A 9,455-nucleotide genomic window follows, 5' to 3' on the forward strand; every position below is an offset into this window, starting at 1 on the left:
ATATGCAGCCTCCCCAGACATGTGCATGTTCTTGTGGTTGAAGCGGTTCTTAAAACAGGTGCTGGCTTTGAATTTCTTCACTGGCTGTGGAAGATAAGAAGAAGAAGAAGAAGAAGAAGAAGAAGAAGAAGAAGAAGAAGAAGAAGAAGAAGAAGAAGAAGAAGAAGAAGAAGAAGAGGAAGAAGAGGAAGAGGAAGAGTTTGGATTTGATATCCCGCTTTATCACTACCCGAAGGAGTTTCAAAGCAGCTAACAATCTCCTTTCCCTTCCTCCTCCACAACAAACACTTAATGAGGTGAGTGGGGCTGAGAGACTTCAAAGAAGTGTGACTAGCCCAAGGTCACCCACAAGCTGCAGGGGTAGGAGCGGAGACAGGAATCCAGTTCACCAGATTACGAGTCTGCCGCTCTTAACCACTACACCACACTCGAGAGAGCCTTTTGGTGCAAGCAAAGTCATTTTGGTGCAAACACATGTTTCTGGGTGGGGATGCACCTCCCTTGCATTCTGGGGCCATGCTCTCAGATGGAACCATCTCCACACCTCCTCTGCTCAGTGCTCACTCAGACCACCTTTCCCTCTCATTCTGGATCCCCTCTCCTCCCTCGCTCTGTGTGCTCCTGCTAGGCCCAATCTCACTCTGCCAACTCATACCCTCTGATGACGCCCAAACCCTCTCTCTGGGCAAGTGCAGTGGGCGATAGGATTGAAAAGTGTTGCTTCCTGCTCTCTCATCCCCTTCCTTATGTTTTCCTACTGCTTACTGTATATATTTTGAATTTCCCCCTGCATATTTCAAATTTGTTTCCCCCCCCCGGTTGCTTGTGGAAGGTAGCGATCGTACAAGTAAACGTGAGCATAAATTGTGGGTTTGCTGTATTTTTTTAAGGACCCTCCTTTTTCTGCGATTGTGAGTTGTTTTAAACTTTCAAATGCTTTAGTTTCTGTAACCTACCCTGGTACCTTTGGGTGAAGGGCAGGGTAATAGTTATAATAATAGAAGCTTGTGACATACGTGGAAGGTGACCAATGAAGGTGCTTTTCTGCATCTTTTAGGTCATAGAACTGTTCTAAAGGAAGGTGTGAAAAAATCAGGGCTGAGGGACAATTGTGAAAGGGGTTGAGGAATGTGCAAGGGAGGGGGAGAGGGAGAGAAGTCTCTGAGTCATTCGGTGAGGGATGTGGATGAAGGCCTTGATTTCTCCCCCACCAAATGTAACTGCTCTGTAGAAAAGACTCTACAACCTGAAAATGGACACAATGCATGTATTTTTGTAACCCAAGAATATATATATATATATATATATATATATATATATATATATATGAATGAAATAAAGGCTTTGGTTTCCTTCCATCAGACGTTCCTTTAAGCAAAGCAGCCCCTGTATCGCAGCTGTTCCTCCGCTTGCGCTGGGCACCGCGCCCCACAGGTGGCATGCCATGCCCCCAAGACGCACACCAGCCCCACCCAACCCCAGAGCATGAAGCTCCGTCACTGGGTGTGTGTGCAAGACAGCTGCCCAAGCAGCTTTGTCCCCACTGACCCTCGCCATGGGGTCCATAACTGCATCTTCCATACCACTGGGAAACTGACCATTCCCTGTGCTGCTCATTAATGTGCTTGAAATACTATATTGTTAGTGGATAGGCTAGGATTAGTCCATCTTATGACCTACAGCGTTTTGCTTTTGTAATCTGTTTTACCTCTTTTCTTTCCCACTTCCCCACCTTTTATTCTATCCACCATTCCATGACCTCATGGGGATGTTGCGTTTGATTTCAGGCAAGAAATGAGGGTTTTCATCTCATTACAGGAGACTGGTTGCCATTCAGGCTTCCTCTTATGATCTGTCTTAAATTTAACTCTGGGCCGCCAGCTCCCAGCATTTGTCTTCCCTCTGTTCCATTAGCTAGTCCCAAGGGTTTCATATTTTCAACTTTCTTGTTGTGGAGCACTCTTGTATTCCAACCTACGTTTGATCAAATATTCCATGGGTTCCTCTGATGGATTCTTATGTCTTGTCTTAGCTAGAGCTTTCTTAGCTGCTTTGAATCAACCGTCAAACCAGCCAAGGTTTGTTGATTGTGTGTAATTAGTAATTGTAGACGTTATCTGTGATGGGCACCTGAGCTGGAGTCAGGGGGTGCAGTGCCTTCAGAATTCCATGAGAGGGCTGGAGCCTCTCTCTGATCGGCTACCAAGACAGGGGGTGGAGCCAGCACTTTTGGAGGGAAAATAAAATGAGCAGTTTCTGAGAGAGCGGAGGGAAAGTTTTGTGGGAGAGGAAGGAGGGTTGGTTCTGGTCTGTGTATGAAATCCACTCTGAGGAAATTATCCAAAGCTAGAGAAAAGGGTCTCTGAGCTTAGAACGACTAGTGCAGGGGTGTCAAACTCAAATTCATCGGGGGCCGCATCAGCAGTTTGCTCACCCTCAAAGGGCCGGTTGTATCTGTAGGACTATGTGTCCACTCTTTATTATTATAAATTATTGTCACTGCATTCAATTATTACTGTTTTTTGTAATAATGTAAGTAATAACTAGCTCTGAAAGCAAAAACATAGTCAGAATAATGGCAAGTAGGTATTCAAATGTACAATTATTGTACAATTTATTGAAAAATGATTTTTGGTAACAGAGAGTGATTTTTAAAAAAAACATACAAATATTGCCAAACACTGTTTATTACACATATGGCAAACACAAGGCATTAACTTTTTTTAAAAACTTTTCTGACTAGATTTTACTTGCTTGCGGGGTTCTTCTCTCCTCTTTTATAATGGGCTAATTCTTGTTTTGTTTTTGGAACCGAGAGGAAATGCCTCTTAGACAGATGGCCTCCTCCGGCTCCCTCCCTTCTTGGGTTAGAATGGAAAAGGTGGGGGAGGACTGCAGCTGACAAATATTATCCCTCCTTGCCATCGATCGGAGAGTGTATAGATGTGAGATCTTGAGGCCGGCTGCAAAGCGGCTGCTCCCCCGTTGTCTCCTAGCTCTCTCGCTCTCCCCCTCAGAGGCTCCCGGTTTGTCCTCCTCCCCTCCCTCCCTCCCTCCTTCTCTCCCTCTCTCCCTCCCTCCCTCCCGCCTTCTTTCCATCCATCCCCGCTTGTTCTCCTCCCCTTTCCCTCTCTTTAAAATTGATTTCAAGGCGCTGCCAGCCCGAGAGCAGCTGTTGAGCTCTCCAGAGGGAAAGTGAGCGCTCGCTTCCCTGTCAATAGCCTCCCCGCTTCTCAAACAGAAAACAATCCTCCGTGAGCTGAAACTGCCCGACCAGCCATCCCTCTCTGGTGCCAGCAGAGATCTCTAAGAGATCTCTTTCCCCGTTCCCAGCTCCTCAAGCCCCTTCCTTTGCATCAGCCTGCAACTCCAGCCTTGCCACCTAGCCAGACTTCTCTCGAAAGCAGCGGAAGAAAGACAGCGGGTGAATGAGCTGATGGTACCCAGCAGCCCAAGGGTTAATCTGCCCGGGTGGGCTCCGGCTGCTTCTGAGAGCCTCCCTCCCTCCCTCCCTGCGTCTCCAGCGGCCACTAACCTTGCTCAATGGCTCAGGAAACGATCCACTCTTGCCGCCGCCATTCATTTCAGGGGGCTTTGCAGGGCGAACTCCCATGGAAATGAATGGCGCTTGCGCAGTAGGGTCGATATCTCTCTCTCTCTCTCTCTCTCTCTCTCTCTCTCTGTTCAGCTGGGGGGGGGGTCCAGCAGGCTCACGCGGCGGCGGTCTCAGTGGCTCAGGAGCTCTTCGGGCAGTGCAAACACGATGGCTGCCCTCAGGAGCTCCGTGGCGCGCGCCGTGATGCCTCGCCGGAAGCCCAGCAAAGAGAAATTCTCCCGCTGCAGCTGGACTCCGCCCCCCTGAGCCCTATTGGCTGGCAGAGGGTATGATGCGGCGGCGGGGAGGGGCTGGTGCAGGGGGCCAACTACGCCCCCCTGCAGACGCGGGAGTCGGCCCCAGGCAGCACAGGGCGGCGGTGGCGGCAGCGGGCGGCGGGCGGGCTGCTCAGCGCCCCCTGCATTCTGGCGCTCTAGGCCACATGACGAGGTCTCGCGGGCCGCATGGCGAGGTCTCGCGGGCCACATTTGGCCCGCGGGCCTTGGGTCTGACACCCGTGGACTAGTGTCTTGTGAGAGTATTCTGACAAGAGTGAACTGGAAGGCTGGAAGCAAGGAGAAGGAGAAGCTGTGAGGATACTGTCTACTTGGGTTTCATTTCAGTCAGGAAGGGAAAGATCTTCTGGAAAGAGAAAAAACCCAAACCACTTATGAAGGGTGTGGTGACCCCTGGTCTGCTATACTGCCAGAACAGCAGGAGTGTGGAAACTGACAGAAAGTACCACCTTGTTTAAGAATCAAAATATTAAGCTGCAACAGCTAAGTTAAGGAGCTGAAGTGAAATAACTGGAAATAAGCTCAGCATTGGCCATCCTCTGTAGACACTTGTAACATCGAAGAGAAATAACTTAAAAGAAGCAACAGAAGTTTAAAAGAAGCTGTGCGTTTACTACCTTGTTTAGAAGCCTGTAACATACACTAAATTTAGTAGAATTTATTATTAAGGTAACTGTTTCCTGAAAGAACATATCCCCTGACACATCCTTTGCTTTTTTCAACTTTGTTTTGTAAAAAAATCTTGTTTGTTCAACTTCTGCCTGAGTCTCCAAGGATCTTTGTTTACGTTCACACAAAAACTGAAAGGTAACCCATTGTGGGTATATAGTCAGTGAGGACTGACTGAAGAAACTGACTACAGTGGTACCTTGGTTCTCAAATTTAATCAGTTCTGGAAGTTTGTTCAAAAACCAAAGTGTTCCAAAACCAAGGCGTGCTTTCCCACAGAAAGTAATGCAAAACAGATTAATCCGTTCCAGACTTTTAAAAACAACTCCTAAAACAGCAATTTAACATGAATTTTACTATCTAAAAAGACCATTTATTCATAAAATGAAAGCAATTATAAATGCACTGTACTATAAAATAAATAAGACAGTACAGTCATACCTTGGGCTAAGTACGCTTCAGGTTGAGTAGTTTCAAGTTAAGTACTCTGTAGACCCAGAAATGTTTACTTTCCATTACTTTCAATGGGAAAGTTTGCTTCAGGTTAAGTACACTTCAGGTCAAGTACGGACTTCCGGAACCAATTAAGTACTTAACATGAGGTAGCACTGTACATCGGTTATTGCCTTCATTTTATGGATCAATGGTCTCGTTAGACAGTAAAATTTGTGTTAAATTGCTGTTTTAGGGGGTGTTTTTCTTTGTCTGGAACGGATTAATCCACTTTCCATTACTTTCATTTTTTAAAAAAATAAAAAACAATCTTTATTTCCATTTCTTAAAATGATACATAAAAACAAAATAATCGTAACAACAAACAAAAAATGAGTTAAATGAACCAAACTAATTGTATCAAACTAATCACACACACACACACACACAAAAAAAAACATAAACCATACAAATCATAATATAATACAAATCATAATATAATACAAATACTGCTCTTCAAGTACCAAAAAAGGAGAAAAGGAGGGAAGGAAAAGAGAGCAAAAGAAAGGGTGGGGGGAAAAAGAAAGAAAGAAGAAAGAAGAAAAGAAAAAAAAGTGAAAAAGGCAAACAAACATGGTGATACTACTAGTAGTTGCTTCCTAATGCTTGCGCACCGCTTTCCTTTATTAAATTTCTTTCTCTTGGCTTACCTAATATCCTATCTACATTTCCTATATTCCCCTTCATATCTTTCAATCTAAGCAGATCACCAAATCAGTATTCATTCCTTCTTTTTTTAAATAATCCTCAACATATTTCCATTCTTTTTTACAACTCTGTTTGGGTTTATTTCTGATTGCTGATGTCATTTTGGAGAGATTCATGAATTCTACTAATTTCTCCTGCCATTCCAATACTGTCGGGACTTTTTCCCCCTTCCAGTTCTGAGCTATCAGGAGTCTGGCTGCCGCACCCGCATAGAGGAGGATATTTTCTCTATCTTTAGGGAAATTTTCAGGTGTCATACTTAATAAAAATATCTCTGGTTTTTTTTCAAATGTTGTTTTTAACATTTTCTTTAACTTTTCATATATCAGATTCCAAAATTCTTTAATTTTACTGCACTGCCACCAACAATGATAATAATTTCCAATCTCTTCTTGACATTTCCAACATTTGTTTGAATTTCTCTTATAAATTTTTGCAATTTTTTCTGGGGTGATATGCCACCTATACATTAATTTTAGCATATTTTCTTTTATTCCCGTACATGCCGTGAAATTCATCCCTTCTTTCCACAATCTTTCCCACTGGTTAATATAGATGGGTCTCCCAATGTCTTGTGCCCACTTTATCATAGTTGCTTTAACCAACCATTCCAAGAGATAATTATATATTTTAGCTAATGATTTTTCTTTGTTTACTATCAAATACTCCTCCAATTTCGAATTCCCTTCTTGAAACCCAATCTCTTTATGTTTCTGGAATAGACTCTGCACCTGACAATATTGTAACCAGCTTGTGCAATGTTTTTTTATTTGTTGGTATGGTTTTAATTTTAATTGTTCATTCTCCTTTATTAGGAGCTCCTGATACGTCATCCATTTCCCTTCTTTGTTTTTACTAAATAAAGATGTCATCTCAAGGGGGGGAGGCCCACTTAGGTGTTTTTGGTTCTAAAATTTCTTTATATTCCTTCCAGATCTTTAATAAGGGTTTTTTAATGACGTGGTCCGTAAACTCCTTGTATCCCCCCTTTTTCTCCTCCAGCAAATAAGCGTGCCATCCCTGATTGTTCCTGAAGCCTTCCACATTTAACAATTCTTTACTATCCAATTTAATCCATTCGCTAATCCAACACATCCCCGCTGCCGCATGATATAATTTAAGATCCGGCATTCCCCAGCCTCCTCTCTCTTTTGTGTCAGTTAGTAATCTAAATTGTATCCTTGCCTTCTTTCCTGCCCATATAAATTTGCTCAGATCTTTCTTCCACATTTCAAATGTCTCTCTCTTCCCTATAATTTGGATCATTTGGAATAGGAATAGCATTTTAGGCAGCACCGACATTTTAACTGCTGCTATTCTTGCCGAGAAGGATAATTTTAGGTTATTCCATCTTTCTAAATCTTGTTTGATTTCTCTCCATTTTTTCCATAATTATTTTCAAATAAATTTACATTATTGGCCGTGACCTCTATTCCTAAGTATTTTGTCTTCTTAACAATCTCCCAATTTATCTTCTTGCTTAGTTCTTCCTCGTCTTTCTTCCTCATATTTTTAACAATTATTTTCGTTTTCTTTGCATTTATCCTAAAGCCCGATATTTCTCCATACCTATCCAAATTCTTTTCTAGATTCCGAATGTTATCTATGGGATCTTCTAACGTAATAATTACGTCATCAGCAAATGCCATAACTTTATGAACATTTCCCCCCACTTTTATGCCTCCTATTCCTTCATCGTCTTTGATTTCTTTTAACAAATACTCAATCGATAATACAAATAAGAGGGGTGAAAGCGGGCATCCTTGTCGTGTGCCCCTTGTTATTTCAATCTCTTCTATTACTTCCCCATTTATTATTAATTTGCCCTTTTGTTTATTGTAAATTGCCTGTATACCTTTTAAAAAATTACCTTCTATTCCAATATGTTCTAACGCTCCAATCATGTATTTCCAATTCACGTGGTCAAATGCTTTTTCCGCGTCTAAAAAAATAAAGGCCGCTTTTTGTCCCGGGTTCCAATCTAAATATTCTATTAAATCCAATAATATCCGAATATTCTTATTCATTTTTCTATTTGGTAAAAATCCCTGTTGATTCATTCCAATTATTCTATTTAGTACCCCTTTAATCCTGTTTGCTAAAACCCCTGCAAAAATTTTGTAATCTGTATTCAATAAGGATATTGGTCTGAAATTTTCCACCTGATCATTTGTTTTATCTCCTTTAGGGATCAAAGTTATGTAAGCTTCTTGCCAGCTTTGGGGGAGGGTTCCTTTTTCTACTATTTCATTTATCAATTTCACATAAATTCCTCCAATTTCTTCTTTAAATATCTTGTAATGTTGATTTGTGAGACCGTCTGTTCCCGGAGATTTCCCAGTTTGTAATTTCCCTATTATTTCATATATTTCTTGCAGCGTTATTGGTTGGTTTAGACTCTCCCTCTCCTCATCTGTTAATTGATTTAATTTACATTTTTTGAAATGGTTTTCTAATTCTTCTTCATTTATCTCCTCTCCTTTATATAATTTTCTATAATATTTGACAAAACATTTATGAATATCCTCTCTCTTCATCCAATATTTCCCGTCCATCTTGATATTTGTGATTATCCTTTCATTTTTCCTTTTCTTTAACTGCCAAGCTAATAACTTCCCAATTTTCCCTCCCATTTCAAAGCTTCTTTGTTTCGCCCATTTGATTTTTTTCCCTATTTCTTCCCCCATCAATATTGATAACTCATTTTGCAGGATTTTAATTTCTGACGCTATTTTCTGACTTTGTGGGTTCTTCACCAATTCTTTCTCTTTATCCTCCATTTTTTTCTTTATTATATTTACATTGGCTTCCCTTTCTTTCCTATTTTTACATTTCTGTTGTATATATATACCTCGTATGTAAGCTTTGCTAGCTTCCCATACTGTAGTTAATTCAATATTCCCTACCTGATTTATTTGGAAAAATTCTTTTATCAATTTTTTAACTTTAATAACAAATTTTTCATCATTTAAAATGCTCTCATCTAATCTCCATCGATCATTCCTTTTACCTTTATCCCTCAGTTTCAGTATGATTGGATTGTGATCCGTCAATGATTTTTCCATTATCTCACATTTATGTAACCTAGTCATTATTTTATTAGTAATCCACATTATGTCTATTCTTGTTGCCGATCTCTGGGCTCCAGAATAGAATGTATATTTTCTTTCATTTGGGTTTTTTAGTCTCCAACAATCTTGTAGGTCTAACTCTTCTATTATTTCAAAAAGTTTTTTGGGCAATTTCCCTTTGTATTGTTTCCCCTTATTAGATTTGTCCAATTCAGGTCTTACCACTCCATTGAAGTCCCCGGTCAATATTATTTCCTCCTCATTTATATATTCTTCTATTTGGGCTTTTAATCTTCTAAAAAAATTGTTTTTCCTCCATTTGGCGCATAGACATTTATCACAACAATATTACCATCTGGTAAATACAACCGTGTTGCCACCACCCTTCCTTCTTTATCCTGGAACAATTTTTCTGATTTAATTTTTTTGTTGACATATATCACAACTCCCTTTTTCTTTTTCTGGTTGGAGGAAATAAATTCGTTACCCAATTTATTATTTATCAGAACTCTTTCATGTTTTTTAGGAACGTGGGTTTCTTGTAAGCACACCACGTCCCATGCCCCTTTTTAAAATATATGTTCAATTTTATTTCTTTTGATTTTATTATTTAAACCATTAATG

This window comes from Zootoca vivipara, chromosome 2, assembly GCF_963506605.1.
Source record: "Zootoca vivipara chromosome 2, rZooViv1.1, whole genome shotgun sequence".
Classification (NCBI taxonomy): Eukaryota; Metazoa; Chordata; class Lepidosauria; order Squamata; family Lacertidae; genus Zootoca; species Zootoca vivipara.